Source organism: Marmota marmota, unplaced genomic scaffold (genome assembly GCF_001458135.2).
Source record: "Marmota marmota marmota unplaced genomic scaffold, marMar, whole genome shotgun sequence".
Lineage (NCBI taxonomy): Eukaryota > Metazoa > Chordata > Mammalia > Rodentia > Sciuridae > Marmota > Marmota marmota.
In genome coordinates, this window is record NW_025999932.1 from 30252627 (window position 1) to 30280597 (window position 27971).

Below are 27971 nucleotides of genomic sequence, written 5' to 3' on the forward strand. Positions count from 1 at the left end.
CCCCCCCCCCCCCTTTCTCTGTCTCTCTTCGCCTTTTAAAGAATCCTTGTGTGAGAGAAATGCATGGAGAGATCACCTTCTCAGTAATAAAAACAAAAGTTGCGCTGAGACCCAGCAAAGCTCTTCCAGTAGTCAAAATAATCACCCCTTTCCGTATTTATTTACGCTTTCCCGTAATCATTGTGTGTAGAAGACTGTTAATCAGATGGAGGAAAAGTGGGCTGAATGTGCGTCGGGGTGAGTGTGCGTGTGTATATGTCAGAAGAAGCTGCTGTTGGTTTGTCTAAGAGCCCAGATGCACTCGTGTGGAAATTATAAAGGCAGGGCCAGGCAGGCGGGCGGCCAATCGCCACTGGGCTCGTCACGACAGCCTCCTTCAGCTCCAACCCGGCTAATTAATCCCCCCTCATGGCTATAGGCACACAAACTAAAGGTAGGAGGCTGCTGCAGGCAGAAAACCACCCAGGCCACCTAGACAGTTTGGAAATCAAGAGGAATCTCTCAGCTTTGGTATTACTTGAAGCATATTGATGTTCTGAAAAGACTTGGCAAAGCAGCTTTCTTCTGTGCTGAAAACCCTGCTTGTCTGTTTAGGCTGAAATGCAAATACAGGTGTATTAATGGGCATCCATCAATTAGGGAACTAGATGGGGCTTTCTAAAAGAAAGTCACTAACTTACACTTAGACTAAGATATTAGTGTCATTAATCCTGGGGTCTTTTTTAACGCACATTTGCTCTTTCACACACAGGGAAAGTTGACTTTAGAAGGAGTATTACTTGGGTGATTTTCTCTTTTTGTCACATTCTGGATATTCCTATGTTTGTATGATTTTTTTTAAGCCTTGGCAAATAGTATGCTCTTCTTTTTACCTGTTTTTTTTTTCTTCTCCTCATTTGCACTTGTTGAGAAGAATCTGCAAATTATTGCAGAGTGGTAGATGTTATCTACCCTAGTGTGAGTTGGGATGTTTAAAAGATGTTTACTACACCCCCTAATCTGCAATCATCCATGCACCTCTGTAGACTTGCCTAGTGCTTCAATCAGGACACTAAGCTGTATATGTACTCGTAGAAATGCTTTTTAAAAGAAATTATCTCTGGGACCAAGTGATTATTTTAGTATAATTTCATAATAAGTTGTATTTTAATAGAAGAAATTCAGGAGAGAGCATAAAAATCAAATCTACTGGCAGATAACTGTACCAAAAATTAGAAGGTTTGAGGGTTTTGACTTATTTACACATGTGCAGTTAAGGATATATTTCCTATCTTAAGGGTCCTTAGTCTACCTGACAGTAAACTTCTAATTTTATGCTATTTCATATTATTTAAGAGAAATTATTCATAATTTCAAAGAAAATTAATTTTCAATCATCCAGATTTTTTGACTTAAACATCATTTTGGAAAATTGAAAGAAATCAACATTTCTAATTTTTGGAAACTTAAAACTACAAGAGGAAATGAATTTATGTAGATTTTTTTTTTCTAAATGGTATTATTTGTGTCCTTAATGTACAGGGACTAAGGAAATATTTAGGGGTTTCCTAGTGGTTTTAAAACCTAGATGTATTTTTAATTGCCTACTTTTAATTTAAATGCCTTCTCTTTCAAAATAAGAATATTTTCAAAGAAATTCTGTAACTCCAGTTAACAGGTTTGTAGGCATTTTCAGCGCTACTTTTAACAGTTCTTGTTGAGGACTCCCACTTTTTACTCCTTTAGATTTTTCTTTTCTTTTTATTTATTTATTTTTTCTTTCGCACAGATATGCATCACAGAGCCTCCTAGAATTTGCTTTCTCGGTATCTAAGAGTGATAAATTCCGATTTAGGTTAAAATAGCACATTATATTTGGGGCTCATGGCATGCATCTTCTCATTTCCCAAGACCCATCCTTTCCCTTAGGGCAGGGATTGGGAACCCGAAAAGCCGCTCGCCACTTTGCCGGCGTCGCGGGTGAACGCACTGCTACCTTTTGGCAGTTGGAAGAGGAGGAAAACATGGCAAATCGGAGTCAGAGGACCCGAAGCCCGCGAAGGCAAAGGAGATGTGGGTCTCTGGGGAAAGGCCACCTCTGCCCTCACCCAGTGCGGGTCCCCGGATGCTTCCCGCTGGCCACCTCTTCCGCACTCCTGAGCCCTTTTGCTTTCCTCTTTTGCTCACTGTCCGGTGGACTTGATTTTTGCGTGCGAGTTATTGAGAGAGAGAGAGAGAGAGAGAGAGAGAGAGAGAGAGAGAGAGAACAAAAAGGAACCTTTTTGGTGCCCCGGCTTTCTCCTGGTGTGCTCCTGACTGTGCTTTTTGCCCACGCGCCCCTCACCACTCGCTGCCTTCCCTCCCAGGAGCCGAGCTGGCGCTTCCTCTCAGCCTTGGGCCCTGGAGTCCAGAGCCTCTCCCTTGGGTTCCAGCCAAGGATGCTCGGCCCAGAGAACTCATCCTTGCTTTCTAGGGCCACCTACAGACACCCTCCCCCGCTCCCCTGTTGCGGAGGACAGGAGGCAGCCAGGGACTGAGACGCCCCGGGGCCGTTCGGGTGGGTCTAGTGAGCAGGGCACTGGCCCGCGAGGGGCACCGGCCCGGCCTCTTCTAGCCAAGCGCGCAGGTGGCGCATCTTCGGGGCTCACTGTGCGGATTAATTGGGTTAAAGCGAAGCTAAACACCGAAGCACTTTGTGGAAACTAATTGGTGCAACCGGGGCCTCTTCACTAACGATTTGCACTTTAAGAAAGAAAAATAGGTGGTGCGAAAAAGACTAAGAAACTCGTTAGTCCTAGCGTGTTCCAGGGAAGTGAAGTCATTCGGTTTTAAGGACGCTGGGACCACGTTTTCAGAGCTGTTTCCTTAAGCACCCATCACACCCAGCGCTGATAGTGATTTACATAACATAAGCTTCGCCGGTCCGCTGTTATCCTCGTTGGTGAACTGGGCGCCCTAGAATAATACTCTGGTGCAAGTTGTGCTTGTTGCAGCAACACAGTGATTTTCTATTACACTGAACACGTGAAATGAATTGTCTTCTCTTGCTGAATCCTTTCAGTGATCTTAACACCCCTCATTGTTGAAGGGAAAATTAAACTATCTGGACCACTGTTTTTTTATCCCTTACATTTTTTTAAATTAAAATGACCTATGGAGAAGAATTAAAAATAATAGTATATTTTTGTGTCATTCAGTTGACTTCAATCTAGGTTTTGGAGTCAGGTTTGTTTTGTAGGAGTAATGTATTTAACTACTTTATAGTATTTTTTAAAAATATCACTTGACCCATTGAACTAGTTATTTCAAATGATGATGCAATTCATAGATGGCTTAAAATCCTTCTCTTACATATATGAAAAGTTTATAAAAGAACTCTAAAGATACCAGTCATTGGTTTTTTTGCTATAGCTACAATCTTGGTGCTAGAATAAAAGCTTGTGTGTCCCTTTCTTTAAGAATAAATGCTTAATTGTTTTCAGTGGTATGCATGCAGGCCATCTTTGACATGGGCTAATAATAGCATAAAGAAAACTGACCTAATTAAAGGGAAAAGTACCCCAAGAATCTCATGATTTAATGATTAAGATACTTGTATTTGAATGTTATTTGGGATTTTAAGGTTTGACTTTTTCTCATTTTCCTAGTTCACCAGGCAGCCTTGATTTAAAATGTACCAGTAGGAAAAAAAAAAAAAAATCCAATAAAGATACAAACACATCTGGATAAAAAAATTATCAAACATTATGATGTTTATTACTTTAAAGCATTCCGAATAACAGTACCAAAAAAAAAAGAAGAAAAGAAAAGAAAAACTTCTTTTGAGGTACTATCTCCTGAGTAACTAATAACACTTTTGTAGATCTACTTACTATGTGGACTACACAAAGTAATGCATAAACCATCTCCTCACAAGGTTTAAAGAAAAACTCTATTATGTGCGATGCAGGAATGCAAGGTCTCTGTATTTTTAAAATGATCCTCATTTAAATTTGAATTTCATGTGCACAAATTTCAGCAATTGTAAACTTTCCTCTAGAAAACTGTATCTGTTAGATGATATGCACACACATTAACTGCTTATATAGATACTATTCTGTGATTTTTTTCATTATATGCTGGGTGCTAGTTTATTCACAAGAACTCATGAATTTAAAGTTTTTTTTTAATATGTGCTTATTACACTGGGGAGATAAAAAGAATATGAAGTTGAGTTTATTAAATTATTTATCCCTACTGCTGGAGTGGCTTTGAAGGCTCATTGTACACATCTGATGCCACCGCCTCTTTTTTTTAATGTAGCCGGGCTATTTCAACTGTTTCATTCTGCCAGACACAATATATTTCTTTTTTTCCACTAGAGAAATTAAGGACAGATATTTGTGCAGGGTTTTCTTTATGTGTCACATTAAATAAAGTAAAATAGAGGGAGTTTTTCTGGTAATCTAATTTGATGGTGTCTATACCTTTCTTCCTGTTGTGACTCCTGGTATAAGAACACTTGAAACAAAATAGCTTGAAATCTTGGAAAGGACCATTGATTTCTTAAAATTGTTATTTCATGTTTTAATATTAGGGTCATTACAAAGTCAAGCAGAAGATTGAGGTCACTGTTTACAACATTTTAGGCCCTATTTTTTTTCTTCAATGTGAGCATCCTGAGAATTGTGGCTAATTTTTTAAAAAATATTATTTTTCACTTGAATGATCAAGGCCATTTCCTCAGTTTTATCACCCAAGTGTGCAATCACTTGTAGTGGCAAATACTTCTTTTTCTACAGTATTGCTTAGTAAACTTGATATTGGTGTTAATATGTCTACGGCCATACCACCCTGAACGCGCCCGATCACGTCTGATATTGGTGTTAATAGGTATTGAAAAGGAAAGTAACTTTTGAGATTAAACATGGATGTTGAAAGTATATTGTACAAGAATTAGCCTCTTGCTTGATTTGCAGACTTGAAGAAATTATAGGTAAAGAAGGACCAAATCTTTCCTTTGATAGAAAAAGAAATTTAAAGCCTGGCTTATTTATAATTGTCTCAGTTTCCTCACTTCATTTGAATATATACACACAAGTGCAGGGTATTTTAAGTTGCATATGTAGACTGAAAAAAAAGAGAGAAGAGGTTATCAATCAAGATTGTTCATAATATGTTATGATCTCTAACCTCTTCCAAATGTTATGGACAATGGGTTTATTCATTGATCTCTTGAGTATTATGGAAGAAATGTTGATTCCAATATTTTAGTTCCTCATGGACCCTTCATGAAGTCACCACTATGTTTCTAATTGATAAAACTAAAATTTTTTTTGGTTAGATTTCAGCCTGTATTTTTCATTCAAATATTATGAAATAATTAGATGGGATAAATGGACTCAGGTGATTCTTTTCTACATGCATAAATGAAAACTAAGTATTCCTTAACAGATAATTAACATGGATTTACGTGCATTTGCATATATGACTACAACCTTGGTGCTCTTACTATGCTACATTTTTATTGCACTTAGAGAAAACAGTGTAGTCAGATGCGATTAGTCCGTTAATCTGTACATCTGTAGTGGGTCATCCAAGACTGCATTGCTCTCATTACTGTTCCATACTGTATGTGATTAAGCCACTGAAAATATTCAACATGACCTTGAGACTAGAATATGGTACATAAGATAATCAACTTTCAGTGATTGCATGTCTAAAATAACCTTTCCTATTTTTAATTTATAGTTTTGGAGCTTATTTTTTAATGAACAAAGTCATTTCTCTAAACTAGGATTTATTTTTTAATGACCAGTAGCTAGAGTAATAATTTAAAATGATAATTGTATCAAGTAAAAATGATTACCTTGTATTATATGTATTAAGTGCAGTAATACAAATAATTCACGGAAAAAAAAGGAACTCAATTTAGAAGTGTACTGTTCATATAGGTATAGAGATTATAAACATCTATAAGCAGACCTCCTACATAATATTTCATTTTAATTTACATATGATCATTTTTATTATTTTAATAATATACATCTTAGTATAACAATTTATTGTTTCTTAAAAGCTCAGTTGTCTAAACATCAAGTCAGAAGTGGTTTGATGAAAAGCAGTTTTAAATCTATACATCTTTATTTTCTAAATATCTAAATCAGAATAGAAACATAATTTGTAAGATATAGTGTTTCTAATAAAAACTAGAGAACCCAATGAAATAAAAAGTGCAGTTGTAGTTTTAATCTATTTTTTAAGTTACAGGCATTCTTTCATATAGTCCTATTCCATTCTATGATTTTTGTCTATGAATATGCCATTCTGTGTATTCCTCAACCAAGCAACTTTTGAGACACATTTGTAATACTGTTATTTTTATGACACTAGAGAAAGAAAAAGTATGATCTATCAGTATTTATATTTTACTTTATTTTCAGTAATACAATGAAGCTAATGGGTTAAATAGAACTAATATTAATATATGCACATTCTTAGAACATATGCTTGCATTCCAAATTTTGTATTACATTATACATTGTCATTTAAATTTAAGTGTTTACATATATTCTAAAGAATTATTAAATTGTAGGAGTGTACACATTTTCATTGATAATAATGTTCATTCAAGTATTTGCCATTTTACAATTTGGAATAGTACAACTAGTTTTTTATTTTTTCCCCCAAGATATACAAATTATTTAAATGCTTTCTGTTTTATATTTTTATTTGGCAATTACAATAGAAATTTTAATGTTATGCATGCTTACAAGCCTATTAAGAAAGAATTTATTGCTTTCTTAATAATCTTGAACCATTTTTAGGAAATATACTCATTTTATGGTTTGCAATATAGCTGTGCATGCAAGCTGTGTATGCACGCGCATGTGTGCGCGCACACACACACACACACACACAGCCATAGTATTTCAGATAATAGAAGATTGAATTGACTTCTATACAGTTTTACATTACCTGTTAGAAGAAAACAGATACTAAATAGAGAATTCTTTTTGGCACCAGGAAGTAATATCACATTTGTGAAATTGTCCCATAATAACCCTCATCACTTTTTAATAATACCTTAAGAGGTTGCCACTAAAATAATTTAAAAAATAGTAACAACTAGAATTTCCCACAGTATTTATCCAGTCACATTCTATGACGATTTTGAATGTCATAAGCTTTTAATTCTACAATGGAGAAGTTTAAATATTGCTAACCATTCTGTTCACAGAAACAAAACTATATTGCTTCAATGTTCACCTACATTATTAATATGTGTGAGTATACATAAAAAACACCTTCACTTACTTAAAATCTTTTTCTTTCTTTCTTTCTTTCTTTTTTTTTCTTTTTTTTTTTGCAACAGACCAAGGTTGATTGTTTTTGTGACCTTAACCTGTATTTGATAAGCAAAATCCCGAACTCATCAGGGGAAAAGTGGGGTTTTGGGTTTTGCTTTTTGGTTTTTTGACTAGAAAATTCAGTTCTTCATTTGTTTTGCTCTCCACGCTGCATTAGCACAGTTTTCCCCTGTGTGCATCTGCCAGTGTACAATTTAGCCACGGGCATCTGTAGACCTTGTGGTGATCAGTATTGCAGGCAAAAGCCATATGTGTTTAAATAAAAAAAAATCTCTTTATTTCATTTGCTGTTTTAACTGGATGGATAACTTTTGTGCCTCAAGACAGAAGAAGAAAAAATACAGAAATAATTAATTGCCTCTATTCTTGAGGCAGTTTCATTTCCCCTTCCAATATGGAATGCTTGTCAGCTTTCCTGATAAATGACTGCATGTATTTGCATAGATTTTACATTAACACAAAAATTAGTTTTATTTGTGGAAAACTAGTTTACATAATAATATAAAACCTAGTGTTATTGATTATGTTTCTAAGCATTGATGACTTTAGAGGGAGTGTAGCATTCTAAATTTCCAAAGGTCTGATCAACCTATTTCTTAATTCAAACTTTATTCTTTGATTTTTATATAGTTTTGTATTAAGTAAATATAGCAAGGTATCTATAAAAATTTGAAGTTTAAAAAATGCTTGTCTAGATATTTTAATCATGACTATTCTAGACCCATAATTAGCAGCACTTATTTGGACAGAAGAGTCTGATTTTGAACTTTTACCAAAGCATATATTTAAACTTTCATTACCAGTAACATACACTTCAGACAATTGGAGGACTGCATTTGTGTGAAAGATTTTAATTTTCATTTTCAAGTTATCAAAAGATGGGTGCCATATTGGGTATGTGCATTTGAGCTCATTCCAGGGAAGTTATGCATTGTTTACAACTTAATTTAAGATATATCTGAGAACCATTCTCTGGACTTTCAGTCTGTTTCCTGAATATACTTAATTGATCACCCTAACCCAACTTTTTTTTCCTAATAAACACGACTCTGCTGGAGCTTTTTGGATATTGCAGACGATTCTACCTAAGTGGCAGGCAGTAGATGTTTATTCATACTGTAATCTGGCATCTTGTTGTCTAGAGGCAACCTGCTAATTATGTGCTATCATTGTATTATCCATGTTACAGAAATTTCAAATATGTTCACTGCTGTTAGTTACACCACAAAGCTTTTCATAAAATATACTTGATCCTCACAAAACCTACTATACTTAATGGCAACCTAAACCAAGAGTGTCTCTGCCACTTCTTGATTCTGGGACACCCTGGGTGCCAGCTGTCACAGCTCAGCTAATGATGACAAATGCCCCTCTCTATGCAGATTGCAGAGCTTGCAGGCTGCTGTGAAAGGCAACCAGATTACCTTTCTTCAGATAGTAACTTAACCTTTTAAACTCATGTCAGAATGAAATGATCAGCTGTGATAGTTTCAATATCTGTATCTTTAAAAACAAAAATCAGAACATCATAAAATAATGCTTTTTTATTTTCTTATATTTGTATGATTTACAGTGTCTTACCCTTGAATGCTGTAAAATTCTTAAATGATAAACTAGGAAGGACATACTTCACAACCACTCTAGAGTATGTATTTAAACCCTTTTTATAAATCAGGTGGTATAAATAATTGCGAACATTATCCAGACTGGTTAGGCCAAAATATATATCAGTGAAATTTTGAGAGAAAAATGTATTCTGTTCTTTTCTTCTTTACCTGAGTGGGATAGAATCCCTTATTCTCCCACTCTGTGTGTAGACCCAGCCTATTCCAAGTAAATGAATATATAATTTTTTTAAATTCAGTGAATCATTCCAAACTTATTTAGAGAATAATTGTTGCTAATGGTTGTTTCCTCCAAGTATTTTCAAACTTGAGATTTCTTTTTAAAGTTGTTAATTTGTTCCTGGGAATTTTTAAAAAATATTATGATACATATACCTATAAGGTAATGAACACTATTAAACATAACCTAATACAGAGGAATAAATTACCTATTAAATGAGATAATGCTGCACTCTTTTCAGTTTGCAGAAAACTTACATGCATTTGTTCATTTAATACTTAAAATAATTCCAAGAGTTCGGAGATGATTGATAAGATGAAGACTAATAGTGAGTATTTAATCTCGTTAATCTTCACAACAAATATTTTAACTCCCATTTACAAATAAAGAGACTGAGATTTAGGAAGGTTAAGTGTCTTACAGAGAATCACTCAAGTAATTGCAGAGCCAGGATTGTGTGACTGGGCTGCTCTTGGCACTACAATATCTAGACTTTACATTGAGAGATAAGTATGTGCATAGTATGTGTTGACTGGCTGTACTGAGATACAATTTGTAGCCACTGTTCCTCTGAAATAAGTTGTATTATTTTAAAATGAAACTTATAGGCTTACAGAACATGATTGTTTGAACAGCGTTGTAAACATCAAGTTCTCCATAGGAGGCTTTTAATTAACTAATATTGAGACATTTTATGTTATTAATTTTATGAGTATAATGCATTGATCTATCACATAGGAATAAATTTTTTAGGAAAGATACATACTGTTTAATGAATATCAAATTGGAATCATTCATGTAAAGGTCCATGTCATTGTAAATACTACTCAGATTAGTGGGATATACATTTGTAAAATATTGAAAAGAAATAATTGCTTTAATAATTATTTCGGAAAAGTATCTATTACCCATATACTTTTCTTTCTTCCTCTCCTCCTCCTCCTCCTCCTCCTCCTCCTCCTCCTTCTTCTTCTTCTTCTTCTTTTTTTTTCTTTTGTGTGTGTGTGTTGGTGATTGAATCCAGAGCCTGGTACATGCTAGGCAAATGCTGTACTCCTGAGCTGTACCCTGAGCTCTGCATACTTTCTTTTTATAAAGGTTTAGCCATATAGTTTTACTTTGTGTTATTAGTGATTTATATAAGTCATTCTCATCAAGACACATTAAAATCTCTCTTTTATCATAAATTGAAATGAATCTTTTCCAAGAAAGTTGTGTGAATGCCAATTGTTTTTATTTTGTAGTAAGTTACAGAGACTAAAATATAAGGACTTTTTCCAGTGACACATCTGATTATGTTTTAAAGTCTTATCTACACATTTTAATTATGAAAATCTTCTTCTGATTACTAGTAGTACTAACGCTTAACAAGTCCTAAGTATTTCACTGTATATGAAATTATGTAAAACTTACAGTGAACATTTGATTAAAATATATAATGCAATTTTATACTATATTCAGAATCAGAAGGAACAAATTCATCCTGAAGTCTGTGATATTTTATGTTAGGACAGAAAGAACTCTAGAGGAGAACACAGTGTGATCTTCTTCATAACTATCTGTGTCTTCCCTGCGCCATTATGGATGGTCTTCCTCTAACTCTACTTTTACTACCATGATAAGAAACTTATTACCTACTCAGATAGCTACTTGCACTGACAAACAGTTGTAATTATTAAAAAGCTCTTCCTAATACTGAACCAAAATCTTATTCTTTGAAATTTTTACATTTTACTTCTTGTTTTTCTTTCTGTATGTTCTTATCCATTTAACAGAAATAAGCATTTTAAATTCACTTACAAGCAGTACCCAAATTACAATTTTTCAACTTTACAATGGTGCAAAAGTGATATGCATTCAGTGGAAATCATACTACTAATTTTGAATTGTAATATTTTTCCCTGGGTGATATGCAGTCTCCTCTCTGGAGATGCTGGGCAGCCATAGTGGCCACAGGTCTGAAGATGGTGGGAGGAACAACACGACCTTTACAGTGTGTTGCGCTGCTAAGCTGGGATGTTCGATAGGTTTAGTGTATTAAATACATTTCAATTTAACAACCCTTCCAATTTGCAATGGGTTTGTTGGGATATAACCCCATTGTAAATTGAGGATTTTTAGTATTTGAGACATTATATTGAAAATAAGTCACCCTGCTGTTCAGGGCTGATTTTGGTACATGACTTTTGTAACGTATGATGCCTGGAATTCATTAATACTCAAGTGGATTTGGGAATGCAGAGTGGCCTCTTTTAAAGGAGACATAGTCATATTAGCTTTTTGTGTGCCACTATAACCCTGATGGCAAATGCTGTGTATCAACAAACATCTTATTTGTTTAAACACATTACTGAAATCCTAAGTACATGACAACTCCTTTTGTCTTGCTATTTGGGGGAATTATTTGCATAATTTGATTTATTTTTTTAATTTTTTTTAATTGTAGATGGACTCAATACCTTTATTTTATTTGTTTGTTTGTTTATTTATTTATTTATTTATTTTTATGTGGTGCTGAGAATCAAACCCAATACCTCATATGTGCAAGGCAAGCGCTCTGCCACTGAGCCACAATCCCAGTCCACATAATTAGACCTATAATAACAAGTTATCTATTATTATTTTGAATAGGAACAAGCCCCTTTCTTCTAAAAATTTCTTATACACTGCATGTAGAATACCCATAGCCAAATAAATTTAACTTAAATGTATTCAACGTTTTTGCTCATAGAAAGAGGCCAATTTGTGGATAAATTTACTAAATATTCCCCACCTTTTGTATAGTTTTTGCCATATCCTTAAAATCTCAGTTCTAGTTGTACATGGCTTTATCAAAGTTAATAAGTTCCTCTTGGAATAAAATTTTGCTAATTTCAACATTTATCAATTTTACTGTCAATAAATTTTGCATCTTCAAATGGAATCTACATTTCCCCCATGCTTGATTAATGCACAGAAAAGTTAATAAACTTTAAATGCAAATAAAAGTGCTTCTAGGACTTATAGACTATCATAGGACTCATTAAGGCATTGATATATTAGTATTTTAACCTTTTGACAATAACAATAGTTTCTCAATAATTTAGCAGAGCTAAATGCTTTTTAAATGATATTTTTAATAAGTTGAAGTCAATGTGAAAACTTTTTTATTAAGTTAAAGTGATCTCACCAATTAGGACCTACTCTGCTTAATTATTTTCTTCAGCTACAATGCCTAGAGCATGCCAGAGTAAGTTAGTGAATATAGAGCAAAAAGGGCTTCGTTAAATAATGGATTCATTGTACAAAAAAATGCATTTGAGGTTTAAGTAGTAAAAGGTAATCAATATTAAGAAAGTAATTAATAAAATACAAAATATACTTTCTTTCCCTATGTTTCTCTATGTGGTTAAAAAATTAAAAAATAATAAACCAAAAGACAAAATCCCCACATCTATTAACTCTTTGGTAAGCATTATTTATTTTAAAACCATAAATTTCTGTAAGTGTGGGCACTTTTTTTTTCCAAAGTTTTTTTTTGTGTGTGTGCCCCTAAGTGAAAATGTTTCATTTATACTTTATTTACTGTTGCTCTGACATGTAGGCAATAAAACACAAAGACAGCCTGCTCAGATTTGGCTCTCTTGCAGTTTGTATCTTGAATAGAGAATAAAGAAGTCCAGTGCTTTTACAAAAGAAACCTTCTCAAGTGAAGAGCTGCCCCATCTGCTTCATCTGGTGGCTTATGCAATAAGAGGTGTTATCACATGAATCTAAATGCACAAGCAGTTGTTTTATGAACTCTTTCTGTGCTTTGAGGAGTTTATAAGTTGCACACTCTATTGTGCATCAGTCCCAGCTGACCCAAGTGCATTCTGCTGAGCATATTTGGGGGATAATTAGAACTAATGAAGCCTGGAACACAGCTAATTCTCTAAGTGATTTATTCTCATCCTCTTGTTTGATTCCTTCGAATTCTCCAAATCATGATCCATGCCACTTATTTTTTCCAAGTTTTGTGTTGATGAAGCTACTTTTTTTATGTTTGTTTGATGAGCATTAAAATAAATGAGGTATTTGAAAAGCTGAGAAATAGATTTCAAAGTAAAAGTTTACATTATTTGTTAGTTGCATGGTTGAGAGAAATGTCAATTCTTTGTGCTTTGTGTGTTTGTTTACCTCTCAAAATGTTTATGGCACCTGTGAGTAGATCAGGGGATAGAAAACATCAAGTGATAAGAGCCTTTTAAAAAAGTGCTACTGGAAAATAATAAAAGTAAAATAATTTGAAATCGTCAATGGCAGATTTTTATTTCTAAAATTAATTTCCCAAGGATATTCAAGGATTTTTGAAAATCTTTATAAATAGCCTTCATGTTTCAAAGCTTTGTTTCATTAATATGGCTTCACTGCACAAACAGGGTTGAGAATGACATTTCTCTACATGCCCTCACCAAGAAGTCAGTGATTCAATGGCCTGTAACACTTTAAATCCCATCAACTAGCTTTCCTTTCCTGTTATAACTGTTTCAATGAGTGGCACTTTTGTTGTGCAGGTTAAGATCTGGTAGCTTACTGAGGGCATACTAGAATGAGGACAGACATAGTTGCCAACAAAGGAAGCCTATAACTTTATTAAAGCCTTACACTCAGTAAATGAGATACCGAAGTCTCTCCAGGTAGGTAGCTTTTGTAGCCTATGTCCTACTCAGTTGTCTCTTGTCTAGAAACTATTGTTAAGAATTGTTACTTTTATCTGTTGATTCCAACAATTAATATTCACCACACTCTGGAGCTCAGATAATAACCTTAAGGACAAGACCATTTTATTTGATGTACTGTAATCTCTAAATCAGTGTGGATCACCAAGTGGTTGACAAAGGACTGACTGAGGGACCAGTTAGAGATTTCTTATTTTCTCTTTACAAGATGCTTAAGTGCTATCTCAGATATATTCTAGTTTTAATTGTACACCCTGACATAAGGAATTCCTCTTCTTATATTTTAATCTCTGCCTGAACATCAGCTAAACACTAAAATAACATGTTGCAGGACCTTGATGAAAAAAGTTATCAAATTAAATTTTTACATCTTTTATAGAAACAAATAATGAACTGGAAAAATGAGTTAATACCGAGTCCTTACTGTATTCTAGGTATTATGGTAGGGGTTTGGTATATATTACTGTACCTTCATCCTCTGAACAAAACTATACACTGCTGTTCTGACTATTGTTAAGAAACAGAGGCACAGGGAAGTCAGGTAACCTCTCAAAGTTTATAAAGCAGGAACTTTGCAGGGTGGAGATTTTCTACCATGCCAGCTGGTCCCAGAGTCCAGAGCCCACCCTCTTAATCGTCATGCCAAACACAACCTAAGTTTGTCTTCTCGTCCTCAAAACAAGAATAATAATATCTATACCACAGGATTTTTACACAGATTAAGTAAATTAATACATATAAAAACTTAGAATAATTTTGAACTTGCTTTGGCCCGACTTCACACAGTAACAGAGCTAGAATTCAGTCTAGCTCTTCCTGACTCTAGACTCCTGAGCTTATCTAGTATAGCTCCTTGGTAAATTTTTTAAATTTTTTTTATCAGTGCATTGTAGTTATACATAATACCGGGGGTCATTTTGATATATTAATATTCATCCATAATATAATTTGCTCCATTTCAATCCCCATTACTTCCACTTTCATTCTCCCTCCCTCCTCCCACTCCCCTTCCTCTATACTACTATACCACTTTTTTGTTTTTATAATTTGTGCTTTATAAATATACATAAAGGTGGAATTCACAGTGATATATTCACACACATAGATAGCATACAGTTCCTCCCCTTTCCTATCCCTCCTACCTCCCCCTAAACTGCCTTCCTTTATTCCAGTGTTCTCCCTTCTATTTTCATGGGATTATTCCTCTGTTTTTTTATATTCCTTACTTCTCTCTAGCTTCCACATATGAGAGAAAACGTTCCACGTTTGACTTTGAGTTCAGCTTATTTCACTTAGCATGCTGTTCTCCAGTTCCATCCATTTGTCAGCAAATGACATAATTTTATTCTTCTTTATGCTGAATAAAATTCCATTGTGTATATACATAGCATTTTCTTCATACATTCATCTGATGAGAGGTACCTGAGCTGATTCCATAACTTTGCTTTTGTGAATTGTGCTGCTGTAAACATTCATGTGTCTGTATCACTGTAGTACGCTGACTTTAGTTCAAGAAGTGATGGGTCATATGGCAATACCATTCCTCATCTTTCGAGGAATCTCTATACTGATTTCCAAAGTGGTTATACTAATTTGCAGTCCCACCAACAATTTAATGTTATTTGTAGTCTTGATGATTGCCATTTGACTGGAGTGAGATGAAATTTCAGTGTAGTTATGATTTGTATTTCCCTGATTGCTAGGGATGTTGAACATACTACCATATATTTGCTAACCATTTATATTTCTTCTTTTGATAAGTGTCTGTTTAGTTGGTTTGCCCATTTATTGATTGGATTATTTATTTTTGGGTAAATTTTTCAAGTTGCTTCTATATTCTGGATATTAAACCAAATCAGAAGAGTTGCTGGCAAAGATTTTCTCCAATGCTTTAGTCTCTCTCCACTTTCTTAGTTGTTTCCTTTGATGTCAGAAAGTTTTTAATTTTTGATGCCCTCACACTTACTGACTCTTCATTCATGGAGTAGATGAATATTTTTAATGAATTATTAAATGAATATCATAAATCCTGTCCTTTACAGTAGAAGATTTTGTTAATTCTCCTGTTTATTTTAATAGCATACTATAGTGTTTATTGAAGTTGTGAATAATTTTTCATTTTAATCTCCAATAAAATATATTTATATATTGTTCACTCTTAAATTTTTATCTCTAGCCAAGATTCTTCCCCTCAACTCCAAGCTCAAATATCCAATGGTTTCCTCCACATCTTCTGATGTACTTAAGACACAATTCAAACTTACATCCAAACTGAATATCTGCTCCTCCTGCAGTCATCTGTACCTCAATAAATGGCAGCTCCTTTCTTAAGGGACTTAGGTCAAAAACTTAACTGTCAATTTTGATTCCCATCTTGTTTTCTTAACTCCTACCCAGAGCACCAATAGATCCTACAGAATCATACCATATCTCAACCCTATAGCTTCTATCTTTTCATATAGAGCCACCATCAGCTCTTATCTGTACATCTGAGAAGTGACACTTGAGAGATGTCCTGACTTCCTTTCTTATCCTCTTCCTGCCATATGGCATACACTCTTCCAGGCAGTAATCACAAGGATCTCTTAACAGTAAAAGAAAGATCATGCCATTCTTAAGCTCAGATTTGCCTAATGGCTTCCTATCTCAGAGTAAAAGTCTAAATCCTTAAAATGCCCCATTAGCCCTCCAGCACATCTCCACCCTGTTTCTCTCCATTTACCTTGCTGAACCCATTACCTACTACTGTCCCTATTGCTGTCTCTTCACCAAGCACATTGACACCACTCAATGGAGAGCCTATGGATTGCTGGTTCCTTTGTGCAGAACTCTGCTCCCAATATCTGCATAACTTTCCTTCTGCCCTAAGCTGTTTGCCCTCCCTAAAATTGCAATACATCCCCAGCTGGACTCCCTCTAACCCATTTCTTTGTCTTCTCTTTTCCTTTAGCACTTACCACTGTCTAACTTATATTTTTACTTATTTATCATGTTTAATGTGTCTCTCTACTGATTTAAATTTAAGCTCTTATTGAGGTCAAGAACCTTGTCTCCTCATTGCAGTATATTTAGAATCTAAAATATTGCCTGACTTACAATGGGGTGCTCAATAAATATCTGTTTAAATAAAGGAAGAAAAGAAAGAAGGCAAAAAAGGAGGGGGAAAAAAGGAAGACAGTAAAGAAGTCTAAAGGAGGTATTTAGTCAATTCTGCTGAATATGATGTTTGTAATGATGCTGTTGAAGTGATAGCTAAATGTTATCACAAGCTCTTACTTGATAAAGTGTAATGGTCTCTTGACTTTTCTAATCTTTTATTCTTTTTTGAAATTTTCTTCTCTTAACAAAAGGAGTAATATTAACTATTGAACACATTCTCTAAAAGATGCTCTGCTGAAAACTATGCATGTATTTATGCAGTAAGTGATTAAAGGGAATTTTTTTTTTCCTGTGGCCCCCAAATTGGCATCTAGGACCCAGGGATGAAAGCAAAGAACCATTCAGTGTCTCATATCTCATCTTCTTAGAAGCTGTAAACAACCTGGGGTTCAATTAACATTTGTAAGCAAGTGGACAAATATATTACATGTCAGGTGCTCATAAATAGCATGAGGAGTATGTGTAACTATCTCACTTTTAGAAATAAAATAACTGAAGTTTAGAAAAGCTGCTTAAGGTCCCTTTGCTGATGGTGGGCCTTGAGTCCTTTGTAACCTCAGCATCCATGCACATAATCACTATGCTGTCTTTTTGCCTCTTTTTATTATCCTGTTTTGCCCCCACCACTAATTTGACTTTGGCTTTTCATTATCTAGTCCTCAACGATGTGTATTATCCTCTTCTTATGCTTACACAGCTTTAGTCATCTTCTCCTTATAGATATGTCACAAACTATACCTCTAATCTTGACCCCTCTATTAATTCTTCATCATGCATTTTTATACTGCCTGGTGGATGCTTCCCTGTCCTTTTTGTTATTATACCTCCTTCATCTCAAGTAGAAACCAAAAGCTTTTCTTGAGGACTGCTGTCTCATTTGCCTCCTTGTTTCTGTAATTGACCTGAGCCATTGTCATTTGGAAATTAAGGTCCTAGCCATTATTGACCCCTCTCTTGGCCTTTGCTCCTTCTCTCCCACCCCTGTGCTTTATCAATCACCAAGTGTTGAGCTTCTCCTTCTTCTCTAGTGTCTTTTGCATGTGCTTCTTTGATACCTACCACCTCCACCTAGCCCAAGTCTTCATCACCTTAACTGTGGCTTCCTGTTTCTATCTTTCCCTTTTATAGCCCACTTGTTGGACTGACTTCCTCACAGATCACTCTAGTCCTATTTCTCCCTCTTCAAAAACCTTAGCCTAATTCCCAGTTTGACTGTTTCAAACACAATTCTTGATGTTTCTCCCTTTTTCTATCTTATACTACTAGCTTTTCACCAATCGGTAACATATTCATTCCTGAAGATCAAGTTTATCCTTTCTGTGATCTTCCTAATTTGAATAGTGTTTCCCTCTCAGTAATATTACATTACGTAACTTCTCCACGGTTGGTATAGTGTAGGTGCATGCATTTTTTTAAGTTACCTTAATTTTTAAATTTTTTATGTCAGTTTACATAAAATCAAAATTATCTCTGTCCTTCAGACTTCCTCATGCAAAAAAGGAAAGAAACTAAATTACTGTATGTATCTAGGAATGGGAATTCTTACGGAGCTATGGCAGAAGGATATGTTGTTAATTAAATATTTTTTAAAAAAACAATTTGCTAAAAAGAGCAAACATGTTTTTTCCCTTTGCAAACTCATGTTGAGGCTTAATTCCTCTATGTGGTAGTATTAGAAGGTAGATTCTATTGAGAAGTGTTTAGTTATGCAATGGAGCCCTTGTGAATGAGTAATACCCTCCTCATGGGCCTGGGTTAGCTATTGCAGGAGTTTGCCCCCTTTCATTCTTCCACATACACTTATTTCCTTTCTGCTTCCTGCTAAGAGTTGAAGCAACATGAAGCCCTCACAAAAAGCTGAAAAGATGTGCTGCCCAGTCTTTAACTTCCTAGCCTCCAGAATAATGAACTAAAGAAACTTCTTTTCTTTGTAAATTACTCAGTCTCAATTTTTCTGTTATACCAATAGAAAATATACTAAGATACAGCTTTATATGTTTGTCTTCATATAACTTTTAAAAGGGCATAATGATGATTAAGACAAAAACAAAACCAATAAGTAATAAAATAAGAAAGTAATTAATTACTTTACATGAATTTACAGCTTCAGAGGACTAAAAGAATTTGTGAGTTTGATTGAAAAACCAAACATTGTTGAGGAATTCAAAGTGAGATATGTTAGAAAACTGGATAAGGGCAAAATATTAGCAAATTCTGTATTTCACACCTTCTTATTCAACATTGTTAATAAAGATGTGATGAAGATATAAGGGGGAAAATCCAAGTCATTCCCTAATTCTTTGGATAAGCAAATAAGAACTAAATTTTAAAAATAAATCTGTATTCTGATAAATTTAGATGTATATTATAAGTTCTGGAGCAATTTCTAAGAGAAGAGCTAAAACATATGCAGTCATTTCTTAATATCCATGAGGGATTGGTTCCAGGACACTCCTGCAGCTACTAAAATGCACAGATGCTCAAGTCCATTATATAAAATGACAGAGAATTTGCATATAACCTACACATATCCTTCCATATCTTTTAAATCATCTCTAGGTTACTAATAATACCTAATAAAATGTAAGTGTTATATAAGTAGTTTTATATTATTTGGGGATAAGGACAATTAAAAAGGACTATACATGTTCTTTATAGGCATGTGAATTTTTTGTGAATATTTTTGATGTGCTGTTGGTTGAATTCATAGATACAGAGGGCTAACTGTACAGTACTAAATAAAACATTAAAGGAATCAAATGTTACACAAGAAAATATTCACTCAATACAAAACAAGGCAATAAAGAGAAATAGATGAACAAAAGAGACATTAGAGATGTAAAAAAACAAAAATAAAATGGCAGGCATAAATCTAACCATATCAATAATAATGTTAAGTAGAAATGGATTAAACAACCCAATCAAAAAACAAAGACTGTCAGTCTAAATTAAAACAACAAAGTCCAATTATATGCCCTCTACATATAACCATATGCTATCAACTATGTGCTTTGACTGAGTTTAGATTCAAAAAGATACAGATAGATTGAAAAATAAAAGGATGAAAAAAGATATGTCATACAAATGACAACCATGGAAGAGTTAGAACAGCTCTCTTGTGTCCTCTCTTCCAAAATGACCAAAAAAAAAAAAAGAAGGAATAATGGTTGTGCCAAAAAGGGCCACAGTCATGTGAGGCCTATTTGTTGCACAAACTATGCCAGGTGCATGCCCAAGGACAAGGCCATTAAGAAGTAGAGGCTGCAGCCATCAGGATCGTTTCCAAAGCAAGTTTTTTGACACTGTGTGCTTTCCAAACTGTTTGTGAAGCTGCATCACTATGTGAGTTGTGCCATTCACAGCAATGTGGTCAGGAATCGATCTTGTGAGGCCTGGAAGAACTAAACACCCTCACCTGATTTTAGATCTGCTGGTTCTGCCCCGTGACCTCCACCAAAGCCCATGTAAGGAGCTGGGTCCTTAATGGGTGAAGAAAAGCTATCTTCTGGGAAAAAGAAAATGAAATGGGAATTATAATTCATATAGCAAAAAAAAAAGAACTAGAATACTAGATGAAATAGACTTTTGTACTAAAATCACTAAATATAAAGAGGAACATTTCATAATGATAAAAGGAATAATATGTTAGAAAGATATAACCATCATAAGTGATATGCACATAACAACAAAGACCCAATGTACATGCAGCGATAACAGACAGAATTGAAAGGTAAAATAGAGTTCTCCAGTAGTAGTTGGAGTATTCAATGCCCTGCTTCCAATGATGGTTAGAATAATTGTATGGAAGATTAACAAGTATGTAGAAGATTCAAACCACAGTCTAAACCAACCAGATCTAATTCATATCTATAGAACTCTCCAACCAACTTTAGCAGAATTCTTCTGTAGTACACACGTAACACAGATAATTCAGAATAAACCATATGTCAGTATAAAACAATCTTCAATAAATGTAAAATGATTGAAACATTATAAATAATTTTATCTGACACCATAGAATTAAATTAATAATTAATCTACAGATGACACAGACTGAATTAATAAATTAGTAAACTTTGGATAATAGGCAAGATTCATATGATACAGAAAACATTTGACTTGAAAGAACTGAGGTTAGTTTAGTCTTCTAAAGAGTAATTTGGGTGGCAGAGATGAGAACAAGGTAGGACATAATAGTTTCACCTAAAAAAAAAAACTGTCATTTATAACAAGGAGCTTATTTATATGTGATCTTCCACAAGACACAGGTCAAACCAATGTATGGAAGTTACAAGAGAAAATAAGGAAATATATCTTACAGTTACTTCCAATACCATCTAGACAACCTTGTGCTTTCATATATTACGTCCCCTAATGTGTATTTTTAAAGTCATCCGGAGGAAAGTCAGGTAATAATTTATAACTTGTTTTAAAGAAAGTTTCTTCTCAAAAAGATAAAAATCTATACGTAAATTATATAATTACTGTAATAAATGTTTTTTTGTTGTTTTTGTTTTTGTTTTACCCCCAAAGAGTCAAGGAGAAGCCTTAGTAAAGGAGTAGCTTGATATGCAGGCTGCCTCTGGTCCTCCCAGGCGGGAGCAAGAACTTAGATTCTGAGTGAGCCCTTTTATTGAGTCTTTCGCAACAAAATAGTGCTTCCTCAATCCCCCAACAAATTTACCAAACTTGTAAATAAATTATTATGTAACTTCCTTATATTTTGAAAACTTGATATTTTCCTTAACTTTATCAAACCAGACTTTAATTGCCTGAATTTCTAGATCAAAAAGCAACTCTTTCTCCTAAGCCTAGGTTTAACAGTCACAGAAACTGCCAGTTCTCCCAATACTTCACTCAGATGTTTAAGGGTATTAAAATAGAATCTGTGAAAAATGACAACTATACAAAAATTAAGGACATGATCACCAGTCCAGGAGAACCTCCATTCAGTTATCTATTAAGTAGTGAACTTTGCAACTCAAAGTGAATCATTCAGAGCCTGATGTCCTTTGGTGGGGGGAGGGGGTTGAGAAAATGCTCCTATTTGTATAATATTGTGTACACATGCACAGACCTGGACTGAAAAACATAAATCTATTGTGTCTAATGTTGTTCTATATTTCTCTGCAATAAGACAATGTTTTTAGTAGAGATTAGAATTTTCAAAGAGATTTTAATAAGAAAAACTTTCTACCAAATACTTAATGAGAGTTCTATTTAGAATAAAAAATACCTGAAATGAGCATTTATATTTATGGCTTACTAAAATTTCTTTGTAAGCTTGGCTATTATTGTTTTTACCTTGAATGTGTCATTTTTTTTTTTTTTTACCTCCTCAGCAAACAAATCAGTTACTAAATAGTACCCAGGCTAGGGGCCAAAGGCAGGAGGAATCTTTTGATATTGATGCCTGGTGGAATACACTCCAGCCACTCATCACCATGTGCCACACGAAGACATCACAACTTCTTTGTGTCTTTTTAGAGATGGCTGTAGCAATATCAGATGATGAAATGTTTTTCTTAAAGCACTGGAGAGTGGGGATTGAGTTTAACATTTTATAAAAATTTCCAAGGTCCTTTGAAGAAACAATGCTCAAAAACAAAGTTGACTGAATTTTTAAAATAAATTATACACTAACCTTGCCTGTTAAACTTATGCAAATGCATTCTGAAAATATTTTCCTTTAAATCTGAATTTTGACAAAATTTATATTTAAAGAACAAAAGTTACATTTTCAGTTATCTACACTGAATGTTCAGTTCCTCATCTATGGAAATGCTCCATTAATTTTTCCCGCTAATAGTTTATGGTTGGCCATGCTTTGTCCTAGCGACATAAACTTTTTTGATATTATCAATGAGTTGTTCCTGACCTTTTGGTTGAGGAATGTGTGGTATTTTTAAAGAGTATCCAGTGAAATTTGTATGAGCACAACAGGCATTTTTAAAGTAGGTATTCCTGGCCTTGAATCTATAATGCAATTTAATCATAATCACTTGTAGAAGAAAATAGTCTTGCCACAGCAGTTTCAGGTTTTCTATTTCCAAATGAGAGAAAATTGATGTAATGCTCTTTACATTGCATTTTACAGAAAAGCATAAGATCTGTTTACCTGGTTGAAATTCAAATTGTTTTATTATGGTGTCAATTCTTTGGTTTTGGCAGCACTTCTAAAGTGTCTGTTCACCAAAAGACTCCCATAGTGAATGAATGTTAGTGTTGACACCACCTAACAAGCAGGGATTATGTGTTTACAGAAGAAGTAATATGATAGGTCAAGTATAAGAGGCACTTCTCGAGAGTACTTCAGCACATAATGAGTGACTGACTAGAAAGTGCGAAGCTGCCACTCTGGCTAGAGTCCGTGTTGATGCCTGCCTCTCTTCTCCAAAGCTCTCTTGATCATGTTCAGCTGCTCTGTTCTCATGTGGGGAATAATAGTAGAGTAAAGCTGCTTTTCTGTCTCATTTTTCTTGCTAATTTACACATTCAAGCCATTTTTTGTTTGCTACCCTTATTTGCTATTCCCTTTTGTCAAGGCACTGTTCTCTTTTTTGCCTCAGGCCTAAGAACTAATTTGAGCTTCTATAATTACTTCATGTTTTACACCTGTCTGCATATCATGCTCCCCTTGTCTCTGTACTTAAGCTGTATATTTCCTTGCAGAAAGCTAGTTTTCATATACAAGGACTCCTAAGTTTCTCCCCTCAGACTTCCTTCAGAAAAAGCACAATTAAACTGTTGCGATATCCTCAGCAATGTGGCTGACCTTTGCAGTTCATGAAGGACAAATGAACACTGTCTGCTCAGACAGTTTGTGTTAAGACATTGTGGAGCAGAGAGCCTGAGCTTTGTTCCTCATGAATGAAGCAATGGTTGTAGTCATTTTAAAATCATTAAGACTCTGAATGCACCGTCTCATTCTACAGTGTTTGCTCTACGGCTGCTCTTCTGCTTTAATAGCAGCTTATTAAATTTGGGTCAAGCGTACTCCGAAGAGTATCACAATGAAGAAACTGTTCTAAAAGTTACCTGTTTAAAAAAGGCAATTGATTAGATTTTTAACTTAAGTGACAGCTGCAATTCATTGCCTATTCTTTGTGATGTCCTGCAGCCCAAGCCGCCTTTTGTAATTTGGGCTTCATTTTGTAAGAGCTTTCCTGAATAATCCAGGGTTGCTTTCCACTCAGAGCCTGCTCCAATCCAATTAGGAGTTTAACAAGGGTCAAATTAAGGAGACTTTGCACTTGGTGTTTGCATCATTAGCCATAAGACTGTTATGTGAGTGCATGCCTGTGTGTCAGGGAAGAGGAGGGAAAGGCTGAAAGATGGGACAGACACAAAGCTGTCATCCACCATGTGCTGTGCCCTTCGCTGATGGAGGCTCAGCGGGTTAGCAACAACATTTCCAGTTGTCTTTTGGGGCTGTTGCCTTGTCAGCTCACTACTATATAGTTGTTGGGAGGTTACAGGTACTAGCAGGGGCTGATGAGGAAGAGTGTTTTGTGCCTACTCTTTTTCTCTTCTGGTAGTCTATTGTGATTGGACAAACCACTGGGAAGACGTGAAGTTGAAACCTCTTGAGCATTCATTATTTTTGATAAGATGACAACTATCTAGGCTCGTGTTCTCACTCCTTGTGCTGTTTCCTGCCTTAAAAAAAAAAAAAACGTAATTGTTCTTTCTGTAAAATATTATCATAGGAAGGAGAAATTAATTTTTTAGTAGAATAGTTTGGTAGAGGCCTTGCAAAGATCAATTACCTGCTATTTAAGAAAAGAAAGTGTTTATGCTATTATTTTCAGAATTGTGTTACTTAGTATAGCATTTTATTTCCTTTTGTCCCTATCATCAATTTATATCCATTAATGTGCTTTAGCCACATTATTACTGCTGTTTAAAGAAAATGACCTATTTCCAAAAAGAAAAGACAACAGAATTCTGCTAACCAGTACTTGTCTGCATGGGATATTGCTAGAAAACTGTTGGTGTGCCCAGGCAGCAACGCTTTGTGCTGCTACATACAAAGTAAAGATTTATCTAAAAATAACACTTTCATTGTTCCTTTCTTACCTCCTCAACCCATTAATAGGTACTTTAGTATCATGAGAGTTTTCATAGTTTAATCCCCTTTCAAAAGCTTTTCAGAATAAAAGCTCTAAATGGTCCTCAGTATTAATTTGATGTGACTTCTGTACAATATGGTTTAAAAACTCTCAGAAGCACATTTTTACAGCTTTACCCTTTTTCACTGGAGCAGTGTGTGGAAAACACCAGCTAAATGTTTAGTGGAGTCTCTGACGTGAGCCATTTTTGTTGCTTTCTTATATACTTTGCCAGTATAAAAAAGCCTGGTCTCTGTGCTATAACTATGATTTCTCAGGAATATTATTGTGTGTTACACACTACTTTTTAAAAACATAAATGACTTCCTCATATTGGTATTTTTCAAAGCTGTATTTTTAGGCTTAGATTATCTAAGAATTAAAAGCCAATAATGAAATTGGCCTAGTAAGTAGCAATCAGGCTTGATTATATGCATTGGGTTACATCTTTGTTTATATTTGAACCACAGTGGTTTCAAACAGTTTCCAGTGCTAATAACCCACTTCATTTTTTCATATTTTGTTGCTTTTGACTACACATCTGTCTTTCTAAAAAAATTAATATATAGCAAATATAATTCTTCTAGTCTACAAGTCATTTAATATTGAACCTGTGCATCCCATGACAAATCCCATTTCCTTAACTTCCTATACTTCTACACAGCTTCCAATGTAGTGGGAGGAAAAAAAATAATTCTTTTAAATTCCATATTCCTTGACTTGAGTTTTAGTGTTCACATTTTCCAGGAGGATATATATGTCTGTGTGTGTGTGTGTGTGTGTTACATGAGTATGGACACATAAAGATCTTTCCACAGAAAGAAAATAAATTCATGTATTTTTTTAAATAATATTTTTGAAGCACCTGCTTAGTGCCAGGGACAGTGCCAGTGAAAGAGGGGAAGCCCAACAATTCTGCCTTGCTCTCTGGAGTTTTAGTGTAGTGGAGAGACAGGCAGAAATCAAATAAACCCACAAATCAGTGTAAATTCACAACTGCCAAGGTGCTGGTATTGGGAAGGTGATTGGTCAGCAAGTACAAGGAGAGTGAATGTTTCTGAGAAAGTGACTCTAAGCTCACCTGTTGAAGACATTTTGGTATTAAAAAAATTCTTATTTCCTTTTCAAAGAACTGAAAAACATTTACACATATGTTTTTGACTCCCACATTTACAAACATACTCAACTTTGTACTGATAATATATTAAAATAAGGGAACAATGTAGAAAAAGGCATTTGAAAAGAGATATAAATATAATTTCAAAAGCAAGTTTCAGGCTATATCACAGACAGGGGATAAACAAGTGATTTCTAAAACTGTTTTTTCCCTTTGCTTACACTTTCTCTGGGTTCCCTACCCACTTCTAAATGTTGGTTCCATGGTTTATCTGCTTACCATGTGAAAGCAGATTAGAATCTTCTAATGTTGAATCAATAGTGTGCTGGAACCAGTTCCTTTAGGCTTGTGAGAGGCACATATTCAGTGTTATCACCTTGGTAGCCTGAATCTGCCTTTTTAGGGACATTTAAACAATAGAAATTTGTAAACCCTACAAGCAGGCCTCACACTGGCCCCCACCCTGGGTGGCTTATGGGCATACTCTTGGTTATTTCGGATATAGTGCATGGGATTTGGCCTTCCACTTAGATTTGGAAAGAGTCCATAAATTCTCAGCTTCCCTCTATTCCTCTATATGATCTGGGAATGGAAATTAGGAAACATAACATAGAATTTGGAGTTGTTATTCTATTAATTATTTTAAGTTTTATAAACATAAAAACTTAGTTATATTTTGGTTTCTTAGTATATAAAATTTTAGCAAATGAAATTATTTGCCTTTGATATTAAAACTTTTCCCTATGGATTAAATAATGGCTCTCTAAATATTCCAGAGTGATTGTAGGCAATGTAAACTTGAAGGTGTATTTTAGACTACTTACCAATGACCTTAATCAGTTTTTATTTTTTCCCCTACAATGAATTGTTTTTTGGCTCACAAATCAAAACAGCTATTTTTTTTCTGAATATAAATGTAATATTTATTAAATGTTAAAATGTAGCCAATGTATAATAATATAAAATGAAAATTACCCATAATCCAGAAGCTTAGAGATAAAAGTTAATAGCACCTATATCATACTTCTGCAAGGTATGTGTCCACATACAGATAGATATATTTTTATAGATCAGAGAATATAGATTATTTTGGAACCCTTCCTCTCAATTTTTCCACATACTATGCATACAGATGAACAACTTATTGTATCAGGATACATCTAGGGATACAGTGAAACCTAAGGCTGTATTTGGAATTTGTAATTGCACCTTAAATGGAGTAGCAAATATACAGTTTTGAAGAGATAGGTTAAAAATTATAGTTACTGAAGTACTATTTCAGTAACTATAATTTCCTCATCAAAAAGCTTAATGTAGGCCGGACACAGTGGTGCAGGCCTGTAATCCCAGCAGTTCAAGAGGCTGAGGCAGGAGGATATCGAGTTCAAAGCCAGCCTCAGCAAAAGCAAGGTGCTAAGCAACTCAGTGAGACCCTGTCTCTAAATAAAATACAAAATAGGGCTGGGGATGTGGCTCAGTTGTCACCCTGAGTTCAATCCCCAGTACCAAAGGGAAAAAAAAAAAAGCTCAATGTAATAAAATACTCTTGGCATTCATGAGCTTCAGTATCAGGGACTCTTTGGGGGTGGTGAAGACATTAAAATATTTAAAAAGTAAAATCAGTTACCTAATTGATTTTAAATAAATTAGCTGCAAATATAGAAAGTTTTCTACTTTAGTTTGTAAGTTCAGTTTACATGTGTTATTTATA

The 27971-nt window shown here is 34.6% G+C and overlaps 1 protein-coding gene and 1 pseudogene across 13 annotated transcripts in view; both read left to right on the forward strand.

The window, feature by feature from the left end:
• Nbea (neurobeachin) overlaps positions 1-27971 on the forward strand; it is a 646499-nt gene that overhangs the window by 469863 nt on the left and 148665 nt on the right. The window lies entirely within an intron of this gene.
• On the forward strand, positions 15663-27603 carry LOC125616130 (annotated as a pseudogene).